At 50.6% G+C, this 18,042-nt stretch overlaps 1 protein-coding gene across 3 annotated transcripts in view; it reads left to right on the forward strand.

Moving 5' to 3' along the window:
• Positions 1–9,725: 9,725 nt before the first annotated feature.
• The window catches only part of Tsc1 (TSC complex subunit 1), a 47,522-nt gene continuing 39,205 nt past the window's right edge, over positions 9,726–18,042 (forward strand). The window contains exon 1 of one of the 3 annotated variants that reach the window (XM_003470779.5): positions 9,726–9,988. The gene's annotated coding sequence lies outside the window, so the exon portion shown is untranslated. The remainder of the gene's footprint in view (positions 9,989–18,042) is intronic. The other 2 variants (XM_023565415.2, XM_005003941.4) reach the window with 2 other exon arrangements.

Genomic DNA, 18,042 nt, shown 5'->3' on the forward strand with positions numbered 1-18,042 from the left:
CTTTGCAAAACGCAAAGTGAAGTCAAGCATGGTGGTGTACACCTATAACGCAATACTCAGGAGGCGGAGGCAGGAGGACTGTGAGCTGAGGTCAGCCTGGGCTACTCAGAGACCCTGATCGTAAAAGAATCGTAAAAGCAAAACGGGAGGAGCAGATGGGGGAAGACACATTTTCAGGCAAGTAAATGTTGAGAGAATTTAATTATAAATTACATTTTAAGACTTTATTCATTTATTTTAGTTTTTTTAGAGACAGAGTCTCACCAAATAGTTCAGGCTGGCCTTGAACTCATGGCAATCCTCTGCCTCAGCCTCCCGAGTGCTGGTATTACAGGCATGCGCCACACATAGTGATGAGACATTTTAAAAATGGAGATGGAAAATGATACTGGAAATTTGTACACACACACACACACACACACACACACAATGAAGAATGTTGACATCTCAACTTCATTGAATTAAGAAATGCCTAGCGGACATCTAGATTCTGCTAACACCCGCAGGAACACACGCTTCTCCATGTATCTGGGTGCGCAGTTACGGAGGTGCGGTCCTGGGGTCCACGGCTTGCCCTGGCTCCCGCCTTGCCGGTACTGTTCCCCTGCTTGGCTTCCTGCCTGCCATGAGCTAAGCAGTTTTACCCTTCCAGGCTTTTCTGCGGGACATTGCTGCCCGGGAGCCTGCCTGCCACAGACTAAACCTAGAACAACAAGCCAAATTAACCCTTTGCCCCTGTAAGTTGTGGATGTCAGGAATTGTGCCTTAGGGACAGGAAAGCTGTTTTATTCAGCTGGCAATGGTGAGTATGTGCAAAAATTCAATTTTTCCTTAGTTTTTAAAATTAAAAGAAATAATTGTGAAAAAATTGTGCATACCTGTAATTCCAGCATTCGGAAGGCTGAGGCAGGAGGATCTCCAGGAGTTCGAGGCCAGCCTCAGCAACACTGTGAATTCAAGGTCAGCACACTGAGATCCTGTCTCAAAACTCCCCCCAAAAAGTTCTTTGTGATATAAAATCAACATTGGATTGTCTGTACACCAACAATGAACTAGCTGTGAAAGCAGGAAAACAATCCCATCCACAATAGCCTCAAAAAGATAAAAAACCTAGGGATTAACCTGACCAAGGAGGCAAAATAACTACAAAGAAAATCACAGATCACTGAAGGAAGGAAACGAAGATGACTCCAGAAGATGGAGGGGCCTCCTGTGTTCACAGATCAGCGGAATTAGTACTGCTGAAATAGTCCACGTCTCACGGCTTGTATCTCGATGTGCCCAGAGCTCCACGTGGTCACGGGGGGAAGTTCCAAAAGTGGCTGAATTAGGGCGCGCGATGCTGGGATTCAGGTGCCCGCCGGGCTGAGTGGCATCGCCCGAAATGCGGCTGCGCGACCAGGGTATATGGGACGGGAACAGCTGCTTTGTGCTTCCCTCTTCTGCTGGCTTCTGCCTGCCTGTCGTGGGCTGCTGCTCCTCTGTGATACCCTCTGCCGCGCCACCAGCCGCCCAGGGAAGAAACTTCTACAGACTGTGAGCCAAAATAACCTTCCTGTGCAACTTGTGGGTGTCAGGGATTTCCTCTCAGCAGCAAGAAAAGTGACTAAAATGCCATGCAGTCTCCTCTCCAATTCCGAAGAGTCTTCACAGAACTAAAGAAAACTACCTCACAGTTTATAGGGAAACACAGAAGCCACGGAATAACCAAAGCAATTCAAAGGAGCAGGAGGAGGAGGAGGAGGAAGAGGGGCAGGAGGAGGAAGAGGAGGAGGAAGAGGAGGAGGGCAAGGGGAAAGGAAGGGGGAGGGGGAGAGAGGAAGAGGAGAGGAGGGGGAGGGAGGGGAGGAGAGGAGGGGGAGGGGAGGGAGGAAGAGGAGAGGAGGGGGAGGGGAGGGAGGGGAGGAGAGGAGGGGGAGGGGAGGGGAGGGGAGGGAGGAGGAGAGGAGGGGAGGGAGGAGGAGGGGGGAGGAGGAGAGGAGGGGGAGGGGAGGGAGGAGGAGGGGAGGGGGAGGGAGGGAGGAAGAGGAGAGGAGGGGGAGGGGAGGGAGGAAGAGGAGAGGAGGGGGAGGGGAGGGAGGGGAGGAGAGGAGGGGGAGGGGAGGGGAGGGGAGGGAGGAGGAGAGGAGGGGAGGGAGGAGGAGGGGGGAGGAGGAGAGGAGGGGGAGGGGAGGGAGGAGGAGGGGAGGGGGAGGGAGGGAGGAAGAGGAGAGGAGGGGGAGGGGAGGGAGGAAGAGGAGAGGAGGGGGAGGGGAGGGAGGGGAGGAGAGGAGGGGGAGGGGAGGGAGGAGGAGAGGAGGGGGAGGGGAGGGGAGGGAGGAGGAGGGGGGGAGGAGGAGAGGAGGGGAGGGAGGAGGAGGGGGGAGGAGGAGAGGAGGGGGAGGGGAGGGAGGAGGAGGGGAGGAGGGGGAGGAGGGGAGGGGGAGCAGCAGCAGAGGCATCACAACACCTGATTTTGAATTACACTATGAGCACCTACCTAGAAGCACAAGGTCCTGATTTCAATTCCCAATAACAACAACAAACAAAAATTACGAAGCCATAGTTTAAAAAAATACAGCATGGTATTGGCACCAAAAAAAAGACATGCAGACCAAAGGAACAGAGCAGAGGACACAGGAATAAATTCACACAGGACAGCCATTTGATTGTGGAGAGAGGAGCCGAAACTCCACAGTGGAGGGGAGACACACGATGCTCAGAGAGCTGGAAAGCCACCCTAGAGGATGGAAACGGGTTCCCTGGCTCTTGCCCCACATGAAACTCCAGGCAAAGTGGATCAGAGGCCTCAGTGCATGACCTGTAACTCTGAACTGCTGAAAGAAAGTAGCAGAAACACCTGAAGCCGTAGGGAGAGCCGAAGGCTTCCTGGACAGGACTCCAGGAGCGCAGGAAATCCCAGCAAGTGGGGCGGTATCGGGTTTAAGCTTCTGCACAGCAAAGGAAAACCACCGTCCAAGGCGGGAGAGAGCCCACAGGAGGGAAGGGAATCTGCTGGCTCACTTCCTACAGGGATTAATATCTAGGGTAGACGAGGGACCGACAAATCACCAAGTAGCCCCATTAATAAATGGGTAAATGTAATGAAGGCATCTTTAAAAAAGAGGCACAAATAGCTAATAAATATAGGAAAGAATGTTCGTACCTTTATTCATTAGCAAGAGGCAAATCAAGACATTAAGACCCCCCCCCGGGGGGGCAGATTCTGCCATCAAGAACAGAATAAACAATAAATGCTGGGGACAATGGGGGGACCCTTCTACGCCGGTGGTGGGGATGTCAGTTAATACAATGCCTGTGGAAATCAGTGCAGAGGTACCTCTGAAAATTAAAAATATAGCCAGCACTTGGCCGGGCTGTGCCCCACTCTGGTACACCCCAAAGAGATACCTCAGCACGGGGTGGGGATCCCTGCATGGCCATGTTGACTGTAGCTCCCGGTCTCAGTGGCGGTTGTTGATGGGAACCAGCCCAGCTGCCCATCAGCGGATAAACAGCTAGGAACATGTGGGATGGGGAGGAGGGAGAGGCTTCAGGAAAAAGACAGGACGGTTTTCAACAGAGAGTGTTGGCCTCATATGGAGGACCCAAGAGGAAGTCATACATCGCAGAGAAAGCACCGCACCACTGGTCTCCAGAGAAGGTGAAACCCATGTGTGACCATCTCAGTGACCAAGCCTGCTCGGGCAGCCACTCTCCATCCTGCTGACTGTCTGGGAGCTCACAGCCACCGCTTGGAGAGCCTCTTGCGATTGTGGAGGTCAAAAGTCATTTGTATTGGGGCTGGGGATTTAGCTCAGCTGTATAAGCGCCTGCCTTGCAAGCAGGCAGTCATGAGTTCGATCCCCGGTACCGATAAAAAGGAAAAAGACCAATAAATAAATAAATAAATAAATAAATAAATAAAAATTCAAAGACAAGGGCCTAAGGAAGGGATAGAAATAATCAAAGTATACTGTACACATGGACACCCAATATTCTGTAAAAATAACAGGCACTCATAAAGTTTTCCTGAAAACAGGCTAGCAGGTGTACACAAGTGGTCCTAACATACATGCAGTCAGCTCGATCAGGGAGTCCCCAAAGGGGTGCGGCTGGCTGGGCGAGGGACCTCTAATGTTCCCCAGCCAGAACGGACTGTAGGGGACCACTATTAATGGCTATGTCAGAATCTCTCACAGAGAGAAGCAATAAACACCTGAACAAGGGACAGGCCAGCAGCCTGGTGTGACTGCTGCATACTGTTCACATGTGTCTCACTGCACCCCGTCAACACAGAGGACTACGGTGCGCTAATGAAAAGTTTAAAACATATTTGCCAAAAATTGATGGGGGTTAGTGGGATTCGAACTCAGGACCTTGAGCTTGCCAGGTAGGTTCTGTGCTACTGAGCTATTATATCCCTGGTCCCCAAAATTGATTCTTTAAAGAAGCAGAATTATAAGATTCTTAATTATACTGTGCCCTGCTGGTGACTGGAGATGGCAGGGAGTGGTGACCCCTTACAGAAGGGGGCGTCTGACCCCTCTGGGTATCTGGCTCCCACCTCACTTTGTGCTCCCCTTCACCAGGGTGGCACCTGTCACCACGTGAAATGGCCAAAGGGACCCTTGCCGAGGCTGAACGGTAGGAACTGCTCCGTCTCAGACTTTCAGGTTCCCTAACTATGAGCTAAACAAACTCCTTTTCTTTGTAAAGTACTGTCTCGGGTATTTCGGTCCAGCAATGGAAAATACACTAATAGTGATTCAGATCTAGGTTAAGGTGTGAGGCAGACAGAGCACCTGTCTGGAGAAGGGAGAGGAAGACGGCTTTGGCAGGAGGAGCGTGGCCTTTTGGGAGGCTACGTGACAGTTCCGGGAGTTGGGGAAGAGTCCTCAGGCTCGTGTCCTCCACCGGAGGAAGAAGTGGCCCTGTTGCGGCCACTGCCTGGGAGTGGCTTGTGGGGTCCTAGGATGTGCAACCTCACTGCAAGGTGGTGGCAGCGACTGGGACCTTCAGCAGGATTCCAAGTGAGCCCTTTTCATAGCCTCCCCAGACCTCTATCAAACTTTGAAAACAAGCGTCAAACCCCAAGATCATAAACCCCGGAGCCCTTTACAAGGGTCGGGAAAAGCATTCCTACTCGAAGCCTCAAAACCCTGAAGTATAAGCCACTAGGCAAAAGCAGTGCGTGTGATAACCCCAAAGTAAATGACTCTTTCCCTGTGACGTACACCGCAGATAGCTCCCAGGTGCACGATGGGTCGGGAGGAGACGCTCCAGATGTGGACAGCTGGCAAGGGACACGTTCACAGACTGCACAAGGCACACCCAGAAATCCAGCAGGAGCAGACAGCAATTCTACTGGGGGGGGGGGCGGTTGGAAGACAAGGACCAGCAGCTTCTAGAGAAACAAGACCTAGAAGAACACGAGGGAATCCCCTCCCCCCCATTGTGTGTGGAACCGGGGCAGGGAGAGAACCAAGGAACATCGTCATCTGTAACATTTATGTGAATTCCTCTTACCTGAATTAGAAATAGACACATACACATTGTGCAAAGAGCATACAGGCGAAAGGCTACATACAGCTTACATACATCAGAGTGGCCGCTGATGGGTGGGGAAGGAAGCAGACGGGGTGGGGGATGAGGATAAAAGGGGCGAACGCATGCGCAGAAACAAGCAGGCCCTCACCAAACCACTGAGGTGTTTGACTTGTTGCAGGCGGATTCGCTCCCCTAACATCTTTATGTGGAAGTGGCCACCTATGGGTCCTCAGGAGGACAGCATAGGGTCGTCACTGATGTCATTCTTTTGGATGAGATTAGATGGGAATAGATGTGTCCCCAGTTGGATACAACTTCTGTCCTAGAGAAGGAGAGGTTTGGGGCAGAGATCAGCGCTGCGAGAGAACCTGAGAGCAGAGAGGCTGACCAGTCTCCAGCCCAGGATCGCAGCTCCCAGAAGTTGGGTGAGAGGCCCGGAGCGGCCACCCTCATGTCTGGAGTGTAGCTTTTAGGGCTGAGGCAAGAGCACCTGTGTGGACTCGCCTAGCAGCGGCAGCAGAGGAGCATAACATGTGAAACTCACACGAACCAGGTGGCGAGCCCTCGTGCTCTCAGGGAGGGTCATGCCTCCCCTGCAAGCCACTTCCACTCTGTTTGCAGGACAGCTTCCTCAGTGCTCCCTCTTCCTCAGGGCCCCCTCTTGTCACCATTATTTTCTGCCTTTTTGAGACAGGGTCTCGCTATGCAGGTCAGGCTGGCCTGATGTTCACTTTGTAGCCCAGGCTGGTCTCGAGCTGGCAACGATCCTCCTGCCTCAGACTCCTGCCCCAGTGCTGGGATGACAGGCGTGCACCACCTCGCCCGGCTATGTTACCACTTCTATACCCTCGTCTGGGTGGCAGGACGCTTAGCAGCTGACCATGTGCTGTCCAGGGTGCTGAGGGCCCTGACCTGCATCCAACTCCTGCGACACTGCCTGACCTCTTCATACAACCTCAGCAGGCACGGAAGAGTGCGTGCTAAGCCAGCTTCATGCCCTCAGGCACGGCCCTCTCAGCGGTGCTTCCTGGAGTCCTGCATGCTTGAGGCCTTGGATCCTTCAGCGTCTGGCTGGCTCTGCTGAGGGAGGCCCACGCAGGTGTGCGTCCAGGTGTGCCGAGGTTTGGAGCGGCCAGGGTGTGTGCAGGCCACAGCAGCTGGGATCCTGGTGGGGGAGAATTCGAGGGAGAATTACCAAGGCAAGAGATTGATCAAAGGGAAGGTGATGGACCTGGGGGACATGACAGTGTTCCCTCCAGGTGTGAGGAGTAGGGGGAAGAAGCCATTTGTAGCACACAGAAGGAACCAGGTCACACACAGTGCAAGTTGGGGGTCATGGCCTGGTCAGGCAGGATGGCTCCTGCTCCCTTCTCTGACTCCATCTCTCTGTGATCAAATGCAATAGGAAGCCAGAGGGCCAGCTCAGGGCAGCAGCCAGGGGATCCAAACAGAGCAGGGTCCATGGGGAAGCTGCCTGTGTGCAGGGAGAGGAGACAAAGCCAGGCATGAAAACTGGAGGACACAGTGCTGGATGACAACTGGACAGACCAGGGCTGTGGAGGAGCCTGTGTGCCGCCGTTAGGAACCAGGTCTCCACTCTGACGCTCTGGCCACTGAAGACAGAAAGGCTTTTACACAGAGGCGGCTGGAAGCTGAAGCCAAAGAGTATTCAAATGGATGAACCCAGAGATTCCTCCCAAAGGCCCTTAAATTCAAGGCATCTGGAAGTCTTTCCATTTGTGAGAGACAGAAACCCACTGAAACCACCACTGATCGAACACCACTGCTTTGAGAAACTGGAAAACCAGCTGGTTTCCGGGACTCCAGAAACGCAGAAGAAACAACCTGCTTTTCTCTGTCTCCCTTCTTTACACCTTCTTTGCTGTGTGTTTCACTCAAGGCCTTGCTATGTGGTTCACGGTGGCCTTGAACTCTATCTATGGACCCCCAAAACTGGCCTTAAGCTGGCAGTGATCCTCCTGCCTCAGTTTCCTGAGTGCTGAGACTACAGGCGTGTGCCACTGCAGCCAGCACTCCCCTCCTTCCCTTCTGTGTTTGAGATCAAGCCCAGGGCCTCTCAAACACTAGGCACCAGCTCAACCACTGAACCAGGCCCCGCCACTCCATCTCTCTGTGGGGTGGCCACAGAGAAGAAAGAGGGGTGGCCCTCTCTTTCTTCTTCCAGCCAGACTTCTCACATAGAAAGTCAGCAATGCTTGACCCGGGCTCAACCAGAAAGCCCCTACCTCAGGAGGCTCCAACATAGTGTTAAGAGGGAGGTGGCCCGATCATAGTTAGTAAAAGACAAAAATCAACCCCCGAGAAGCAGAACAGGTCTAGGCAGCCCGCACTTTGAAAGGAACAGGACCCTTGCCTGGCCTTGTGGCCTCTACTCACAAGCCCCTGGTGGTCCATATTGAAATAACAATTCCCATTCTTCTTCCAGACACTGTATAAACAGCAAGATTGTGGTCATGGCACCCCAGGGAGCCAAGGAGCTCTATGTCTCACTGCTGCCTTCAAGGGAGGACACATTCCAGCAGGATGAAGTCACAGAGCCAAGAAGGAAGGGGTCAAGGGAGGGGGTTTCTGGGTCAGCACTCTGGGGCCAACCTTCCCGCTTCCCCCACTTCTCAGTAACCACAGCTCTCCCCACAACTCCAGGCTAAGAAATCCCTGGGCGCACTTGGATCCCCACGTCTGTGTGACTGCAGACTGGAATGGGTTCCCGTGGCACAGTCTGTGGGCTGGTGGAACTGGGAGAATCCAGTGCCTTCCATGGCCCCCTCTCAGTCACCATTTCCTGGTGGCCAATGCTTGGGCAGCCAGGGTTTAGCATTTGGTGGACCAGCGCCTGGCTGGGATGGACACAGAGAGCGAGTTCACAAATGTGACAGCAGCTGAACGAGGACCTGTGCAAGTTATACTTCGCGTCTCCCTGGAAACATCCCATTCAGGCAGCATTACTATCCCCTGTATGGGAGCGAGACCACTTTGGCTCGCTGGGTGGGTCTGACTGCAGAAACCTATATTCAAACTAGACTGAGCTAAGCCCCCTGCCTTCTCCCGCTTGGCTCAGAAGCCTCTCTGGCCCAAGACCTGTGGTTATAAGGCTGCACCCCCCTTCAAGGCCCCCAGAGGATTGGAGCTAGGCCGGAGAATCTCAGGCCGAGCTCCAGTCTGAGGACAGGGAACATTTTCATAACTCTAGCAATAGCACCAAGCTTCCCCTGGGCAATCCTTCGGGGTCTTCGGGGAATTCCCACAGCACCCTCCATGGCGGCTGCTCCTATGCCCGGCCCCAGGACCACAGGTGGCCTTGCACTGTGACCTGATTGGTTCCCACAACAAAACATGTTATTGCCAGAAGCCACTCAGCGTTTTCTCGCTGCTAGGCTCTTGCTCTCTGGGTTCTTTCTGTGTGCAGCCACCTCACCCATTTTAACTGCGACCCCTCATTTAAACCCAGTCTGATGCCCACTCCCTCAAAAGAATAAAAAGCCTCCCGATGCTGAAGTTGGATCTCATCTGGCTCCCTGATCCCTCTCCCGGGTTCCCAACTGAGTCTCACGCTAGGGGTCATCCAGCACCAGACCCCTGCCAAGTCTTCTCCCAGCATCTCCTCGATTCATGCCTTCGGTATTGTGCCCATTTCAGAGGATGAAAATGAGGCCTGCAAGCACTAGTCAGGGTTGGGACGCAGAAGCGCATGAGATGAAGCTGAGGGTCCTGACGCTAAAGCCGCCACCTCTCTTGGGGCTGTTTCCCCCACACTAAGTGTGATGGGTGGGTCACTCTGTGGTTCTCCCGGGAGTGGATTTCTGTAAAGGAGAGAGCTGTCTTGGCCCTTTTTCGGTCTGCTCCGCACAACTGCATCGCTCCCGAGCTCCCTCCCCAGGACGGCTCCAGAGAGCCCTCGCAGCACTCGGAGCACCAAGAGCTCAGGCGTCCAGGCGAGCGCGCTCCCGGCACACCCCGCCCGGGTCCGCTTGTTTACGCCGCGGCCCGGCGCGCACCCCGGCGCGCACCCCGGCACTCATCACGTGACCTCCCCGCCCCTCGGGCTCTCGCGTGGCTCCTCCCACCGCGCCGGTCCTTCTTTTCGCCTCCTTCGGAGTCACAAGATCTTTCAGCGGCCCCCTTTTTGGAATCCTTCCGCCGCGCCCGCCCCCCCAAAGAAATTTCCCTCGGTTGTTTTTTTTTGTTTTTCCTCAGCCAGTCCGCATCTCTCGTCATGCGAGGGACTGCCTGTTAACATCCGGCTAGGTCGCGCAGCTCGGTTTTCGCTGCTTAGATTCGCGGGGGCGGCGGCGCCCGGCGGGAGACTCTTTTTCATGGCGGAAGCTTTCGCGGACCGCGGACGCTTCACGACGGGGGGAGGGGCTGTGCGTCCAAGATGGCGGCGCCCTGTAGGCTGGAGGGACTGTGAGGTAAACAGCTGAGGGGGAGGAGACGGTGGGTGAGTATGGGGGTGTCGCCACCTCCTTTTCATGGGGGCTTCTCGGGGCAGGCGCAGCAGCGCGCCTGCAGCCTGGGAGGCCGCGGGGGGCTGAGGCGAGAGGCTTATTTGCTGGGTCGGGGATCTGGGCGAGGGGGTTTCGGAGGGCTTTTCTCGCCCTCTTATTAACGCGCTGGCTCCGGTAGGGCCCAGCGGGGGACTGGCGGGTCCCTCGGGAAGGGCGGCGGGCCGGGCCGGCACTGGGCCGCTCCTTTGTTGGCTGAGAGGACGGCGACACTCTCGGGCCTCGGCGCCCAGGGCAGGGGTGAGGGGAGCCCTGGCGACAACTCCTCCGTGCGTGGGGTGACAGGGTCAGGCGGGATGCGGAGAGCAGGGGAGAGATCCCCTGGCCGGGAGAGAGGGGCTGGGGGTGGGGCTGGCCCGGGGACCCGCGGAGAGGGGCAGGGTCGGGTTGCGGAGAATGAATGGAGGCTGCCTGCGGGCGTCGGGGACCTCTCTCGGTTCAGGGCTGACATCTGCACGATCGGGACGCTGGGCTCTGCACTTGTGGGTGTTTAATGGACGGGGAGACACAGTTATCTTCAAGTCCGTAGAGTTGATTCTTTAAGAGACGGCTGTTTGCAGAACCGCTTCTAGGTGCTCATTCATTCATTTGAGGAACTGGTGGACAGGGGACGGAGAGCCTGTGAGCCGAGACGCCTTTAGAAATCAAAGCGCTTTCTTTGTGTGGCCTTGTAAAGAATTTTTGCATCATTCGTGTGAATTTGGGGCAAAAGAGACTCGGGAGGGGGAAAATAGGGTCCTCCTAGAAACAGCAGCTGACAATTATGTGTGCCAGGCTTGCGAAGTGCTTTTGCAGATGACCATTTCTTTGGTCCTGGATAAAGGAAACCACAACCGCTGGTTAACACCTCCAGGCTTGTCAGATGAGGAAACCGAGGCAGGGACAAACTGGGGTAACTTGCCCGAGGTCCCCACCCCCCCAAGCTGAGCCAGCCCTAGAACTGAGGTCTGACTGCAAAGACCTGATTCCTCGTGTGTGTTACTTGACCAACGCTGGCCTAGCGTCCAGTGATTCGAATTAATCATTTGGTCAAGGTCTGTGTGTGTGTTTAGTTGGGGGGCCGCGCTTGGCCTATGTGCCTCCTGCTTTTGTTTCCAGTGTTGTGCCTGGAAACGTCTGAATTAGGCTGGAAAGTATTTGATGCCTTTATAAAATTGGTGAATTTACTGAAAAAAAAATTCTGCTAAAGTCCTTGCTGGACTTTTTTTGGACCCAGTAGCACTATCATTTTATAGAGAGATGGCTGTTAGAGTACTAAACTAGAGTAATATTCTTCTGAGATACTTTGATTTATAAGTTTGGGATCAACTTGCAGTTACCTGAATTCAAGCAGGCTGGGAAAATGGAGTGGTAAATTTTAGGAAGCTTTATACAACCTAATCTCCCAAGAGCCTTTGATTTACTGAGCAACCACCTGTGATTCTCAACTTATGCATTCCTGAATAAACCTGGAATATGCAAATGGGAGCACTGATTTAGGGTTTTGTAGGGAAATGTGCTTTAACAGTCATGCATCAGGCAAATGAGGCGCCTCAGAAACAGTGAAGCGATCTTTGCTGTTACCCAGGGGAGCTGCAGAATCTTCCTCTAACCACCTTGTGTAAACTTAAGGGGTATTTATAGAGGCCATAAATGGAGAATATCCTCTTAATAAAGTTAATATCTTATCCAAAACACTCTCACCATTGCATGCCTAAAAGGGCAGATGATGTAAGTTTTCTTTGCTCCATGCGTTTTATGGTGTCAGAAGCACTTGGTATGTTTCTAAATTCCTCACTGGAGAGAAGGAGACTTGCTTGCTTGTTTTCATGCAAGGGAGTATACATAACCCTGTGCCTCAGTTGTGCTCTTTCCAACTGCATATAGAACAAAAATGTCTGCTAGCTGTACCCATGTGCTGTAATACGACACTTTCTGTGCACGCTTGGATGAAAGGGAGCAGTCTTGGTGGTGCATATCTAATGTAGCTGTTTATATAATGTTTAAAGAATGATACGATTGCCAGAAACAAGGGACCCCAAACTGGAGCATTCATGAGGACCTCCCGCACAGCGACCTATATACTCAGTGTTTGAGTTCACCCTTTCCCTATAGATGTATTTTAGGGAAGCTTGATTTCTGAAGTACACAGGATGGGGACCAATGGCCTTAAGTTCAATTTGGCTGTTTTCTTGCAATTTATAGTTTATTCCAGAGGCATTGCAGACAATAGCTTCTGCCCTCTGATGTGGGGAGTGATGATGGGTGGGTTTGGGCGCAGAGCTGGAGCTGAACTGACCTTACAGAGTTTTGCCTTTCGCTGAAGTTGTAAAGCAGACAGGTGTGTTCATTTCTGCCCTCCCCCAGTGCCATAATGAACTAAAATTAGTTTCACCTGGAATTAATTGGCTATTCTTAAATACCAGTGAGCCAAATACAGCAATGCATTAACCATTTCAAGCTCTGTAAAAGGCACAAAAGCTTTTGACCTTTAACATGTCACTTAAATTTCCTCCACCTGGTTTCTTCATCTTTAAGAGAGTTGGGTTATACACTAACTGGCCCCAGAGCCAGTTGTGGTGGCTCACATCTGTAATCCCAGCACTTGGGAGGCTGGGGATCTTCTCGAGTTCGAGAACAGCCTAGGCTACAAAGTGAGCTGAAGGCCAGCCTGAACTGCATAGAGAGACCCTGTCTCAAAAAGACAAAAAAAAAAAAAAAAAAAAAAAACCTAAGGGGCCCCTCCTACCCCACATCAGGGAATCAAACCTGGATGCTTTCACTGAACATCTCCAGCCTTTTTTATGTTTTGGTTTTATTTTATTTTGGGGACAAAGCGGGGGACAGGTTCTCACTAAATTGTCCAGCATGTGCTTGAACTTGCAATCTGCCTGTCTCAGCCTCCTAGAGTGGTAGGATTACAGGTGTATGCAACCTCACTAGCTAGGCGTATTTTTAAGTCTAAATTTTTATAATTTAAAGTACTCCTGGGCTTCTTAACTAAATCTTTTGGCTCAGAATGTTAATGGTTTTATAGTAATCGAGTGAGTGGGTGACTTTCAGCATGCTTGGCCTTCCTTTTAAATCACAATTTTGTTAGATAATTCCCCATCACTGCTGCATTTTTATGTAGATATCACTGAAAGAGTAGTTTTATATGTATTAGTTTTGTTTGTCATGTAAGAAGCTGCAGTCTTGAAAGATGTCTCACCAGCACTCAAATTGTAGTGTGCTTTTATATGTGTATGTAAATATATTCATTTTTTTAAACCTCATCATCCATTAATAAGTTTGGTTTGTGTGAAATACTCATTTTTTTCCATATAAAGTGGTCTGAAAGAGGTCTCACACTAGCCACATGAGATTATTTTTTCTCCAATTCATTTTTAAGCCTTTAGTTGCTAAAATTTAGTAGTTCTGTCTGTTCTAATGGGGAAGAGTAGACTCTAGGGTCTCAGAACTCATCTCCTTTTCCTCCCTTCTCTTGTGGTTGCTAACTTGTTGCGTGTTGGAAAACAGCAGGGGTAAGGAATACTTGTTTCAGGTTGAATGTGTTCAGATGTTTTAAAAGAGTCGTATGCTTTAAAAACCCAGCTGCGACCCCAACAAGGCCTGCAGGTCACAGGTCACTTAGGAAACATAAAGCAGTAAAGGCCTCGAGGTGTTGCAGTAATGGGACAGCAGCCTTGCCTAGTTGCTGGTTGATTGACAGAAAGCACCGGAGGGAGTGACAGGAAGAACAGGTGTGGTCCCCTTCCCGTCCCTAGGATTGTGTCCCTAGAATTGTGCTCTTTCCGTCTTCCGGAGCCCGGCGACAGTCCTGGAAGAGCACCTGCTGGAAGTTGTAGAATGTTTGTCTGTTTCACGTGCCAGCTGTGCCGTGGGCAGTGCCGGGCATTGCATGCTCACAGTGCGTTCTCCTTAGTGCCAGGGCTGCTATGGCAGCTTGCACTGAGTGCTGACCTAAGTGCCAGGCACTGTGCTAAGTATTTTGCACATTGAATCCTGTCTACTCCTCCTGCAGCCTTAAGGAGCAGGATAGGAAAGGACACCGAGGCTCAGGGACCTGAAATAAGTCGCCCAAGGTGGCTCATTCAGTGGGTGAGCCAGGATGTGAACTGGGGTTGACTCTGGAACCCAAACATTTAATTTTGCACTGTGATAAACCGGCTTATCAGCCAGTTTCCTAAATTAACTCACAGGCCAGAGGGTTTTAACTTTTCGGGGGACCTGAGTTCCCCTTTAAAATCTGTGAGATTCTGGGTACCAGTGTCCCTTTCTCTACCTGTTAACCTTCCATCACCACCAAAACGTGGGTACAGATAGAAATTCTGGATATAGTTTCAGGGACTTCATGGACCAGTTTAAAGGCCATCAATCATTTTAGATGGATTGCTGTTCTCAAAATTGGACTTCAGTTTTATTAAAAACACTTTTTAAAAGATAAACCCATGGGTCGGAAAGGCCCACGTGTTTTCAAGGTGGACTTATGTACTGTTTGTGTCACAAATCGTTCTATTAAACCTTTGCATTGGAAGATTATCCTTTACTGGAAATGCAACCTCAGGTGCCACATTAAAAACATCTAGAACGAAAGGACACTGATGTGTCACCTGCTGAGTTCTTGCCAGGCTTGGCATTCAGTTTGCTACCACCTTCAGGACCTGGCAGAATTTCATTAGGTTTTTCCAAGGTTTGTCTGTTTTGTTTTTTCCCTTTTGTGCCTCACACCAGATATGAATGAATATTTCCTGCCTTTCTCCCTCTTCTTAGACCATGGTTCTTAACCTTGGCTGGGCATCAGAATCAAAGGCCCCAGTTTTTCCATTCAGCCATCTCCAGGAAAGTCCAAGAGTTTACATTTGTAAGAATTCCTGGTCACTGATGTTGCTGTCCTGGGGATGCAAGGACCACCTCTTGAGCTGTTGTTCCACCAGCTTTCTACCCTAGAGTATTTCTGTTTGGGGCCTAGAAACTTAAAACTTACAGAAATCTGGTTTGGTCATTTTTCTCTTTGGGGAGGTCTGTATGGTGACTTTCTGAAACATACATGGTATCTGTTTGACTTGTATTGTCTTGGTAAATAATTTTGCCCTTGTTAATAAAAAAGCCAAAACAGGAGCATGATTTGTAGAAGAGACACACTTTACCAAAATCAAGCCCTGACCCTGCGTGCGTGGTGCTGGAGGACTTGGCACCTTTGGAATGGGATGCGCGCTCTGGTGGACTGTCAGCCAAGGCCCCCAAGGGCGCCAATGTCAGTGCAGAACAACGGGAGGAGTCGGAGAAGTGCTCTTGCCCCAGCCTGTGTGACTGGGAGCATGGGAAAGCACGTCTTGGCAGCTCTGGCCCCCAGCTGCTCTCCCTGGGCATATGGTCTCCTACCCCTTTTCACTTCTCTGTGTATTCATAGGAAGAGAGAATTGGAGCGAGTGTCTTACTCCTTTTAGATGCATTTGTGCTGAAGATAACTTGATTCACTTGATAGAGTATTATTCTAAGAAATCACCTGAGAATTCTTGAGCTGAATAGTAATGTAGCACAGTAAGATTTCTGCTTTATCTAGACTGTACCTGATAATGAAGTAGTCCATCAGTGCCTGGACCTGTGTCTGAACACTGGTTTGTTTTTGTTTTGAGTCATGGTCTTGCTATGTAGTTCAGTCTGGCTTCAAACTCATAATGGTCCTCCTGCCTCAGCCTCCTGAGTTCTGGGATCATAGGTATATACCACCGTACCTGGCTGATGTTTACATTATTTTGCAGTCGGTCTCACCATGTTTCCGTGGATTATTTAAGTGCTCCCCCTGCCTCGGCTTTCCAGTTGTCTGAGAGTGCCAACATAGCTGGTTTGGATTTTTGTACATAACAACTTCAATGTAGAACCAAGTTACAGCGAAGACACATCTGCCTTCACTCATACCCATTGTAGCGGCTGTATACAGAGTCATCTTGGCTGATTTGATATGCTGTTGTCTGTTTTCTGTGAGTTACAGCCTGGAGAAGGCCTACGGTCAGTGTCTAGACTGTCATCACAGCACTGATTTTCCGAAAGTATGAATAGTCAGCTGATAATTTTATTTAAAATACTTGATAAAGGCATTTTAGGCACCCACTGCTCCTGCAGTGTTTGGTAAACATGTGTTTAGTTCTTAAACTTCTTGAAGATCATGGCACATCTTGAGCAGGGCAAGGATTTGGGGAAAGCATGGTGCAGGTCCTGCTTAACCACAGCACTGCATGGCAGTTCTGCAGAGGTCCTATGTGGTTCCCAGGCGTGTGGGCTGCACACTGTAAACACCCAGAGATGAGCTGTGACAGTAAGTCAGAGATCTGGCTTCCTGTAATCCCAGTGCCCTGTCTCCCTTAGATCCACTCTGTTTCTGTTCAGAAACACTGCTTGGCCTAGTGCAGTGACAGTGTTGCTTGCAGATGAGAACACAGCTTTTGGGCCAGATATCAAAGAAGGAAAAGTCTTGGTTGGGCGGTTTTCCTTTCTTCGCTTGTGTTTGAAGATAAGGTGAACCTGCTGTTGCCATCTGTCCGTTTCTATCGGTGCCCCTCATGGCTGTTTGCTCCTCCCGCTGTGCTGATCTGAAGGTCGGGTACCTGAAAGGCAGGAGTTAAGTAAGTGAATCACTTCACCTGGTTTTGGTTTGTTTTTTGAGCAGACTGTTGGTAAGTAGTTGGGGCTAGCCTTGAAAACTCTGTGTAGCTCAGGCTGGCTTTGAGCTCACGGCAATCCTTCTGCCTCAGCCTTCCAAGTAATGAACATTTAGAAGTACAAATAACTGTATCTGTTTGACATATCTTGGAAAACTGATGCTGAGAGAGTCTCATTGTCCTTTTTTAGCAAAGTGCTGAAGTTTTAACATTGTTCAGTGGACAGAAACCACTGGTGATTTCCTGTGGGCAGTACCTTTGTCTTAAGACAGTGATGTTGGGTGTGCAGGCTACAAGATCCCATCTTGGGGTACCATCATCTCACCCTGGCCTTAGATACTCCTATTTTCAGGTAAAAGCTCAACTGGGATCAATTGCAAGAGAAAGCATGACTGCTTTAAGCTAAGTGTTATTATAAAAAAGTTTACAATATAAAAATGTTATAGTAAACTAATGTTAATTCTGAAGAAAATAAAACTTTAGTGAATTTAATGCAGCCTGTGCGTACAGTGTTTATAAAGTGAGAAAGTAAGGATAGATTATCTGAACTGGAGGACACATTTGTAATGAAGGAAAAACTTCTTAAAAATAACAAGGAAACAAGGAGTAAACAATACAAAGGCTAGAAGATGACAAGAGAATCTATGACTTAAGAATAAAGAATGTGAATGATGCCAGCTTAATCCTGCTTTTAGAGTTCTGAAGACATGGCCCCCTCTACCCAGCCCAGCACTGACCTGGTGAAGCGGGCGGCCAGGCAGTGGCTCTGGCTGCAGAGTTTGGCCCAAGACACTGCTCACACACTCGGAGGGCCGCTGAGGACCTCTGGTGTGGGTGCCCTGAATGTGTTCCTTGTGCTCTATGATCTGGAGCAAGAGGCTGTGTGAGAACTGCCCAATCTTGCTCACCTGGGACCGCAGCTGTGTGTTTCCAAGCTTGACCCTAGGAGCTGGGTGTAACCAGGTGCTTAGAGTGTATGCGCCCAGCTGCCTGCCATCTGTGCTTCCAGGAGGGGCTGTCAAAGGATGGGATGTACTCTTAGGGACCCCGCTGTGTTTTCAGGACCAAGACAGGCAGGGTACCCCAACCCAAAGACCTTTGTCCTTAGAATCTGTGATCAGGTAGTACCTAAACACTGTTTGAAGGCCTGCATTTTAAAAGCAAGACGGAATGTGTTTATGTATACTCATACTATGGGTGACTGGGTAATTTGGACAGAAGGGAATAAGGGGGAAGAAAATCTAGAAATGGCTGTTTGCAGACTTTATGCTTATCGTGTAGAAGCATTGGCCTTAGTGCTGCATGGAAGCAGAATTGGAAATATTGTCCCTGCTGAGCATTTGGCCAGC

The sequence above is a fragment of the Cavia porcellus genome, unplaced genomic scaffold (assembly GCF_034190915.1).
Source record: "Cavia porcellus strain 051 isolate PalLab524CR breed Dunkin Hartley unplaced genomic scaffold, mCavPor4.1 scaffold_49, whole genome shotgun sequence".
NCBI classification, from domain to species: domain Eukaryota; kingdom Metazoa; phylum Chordata; class Mammalia; order Rodentia; family Caviidae; genus Cavia; species Cavia porcellus.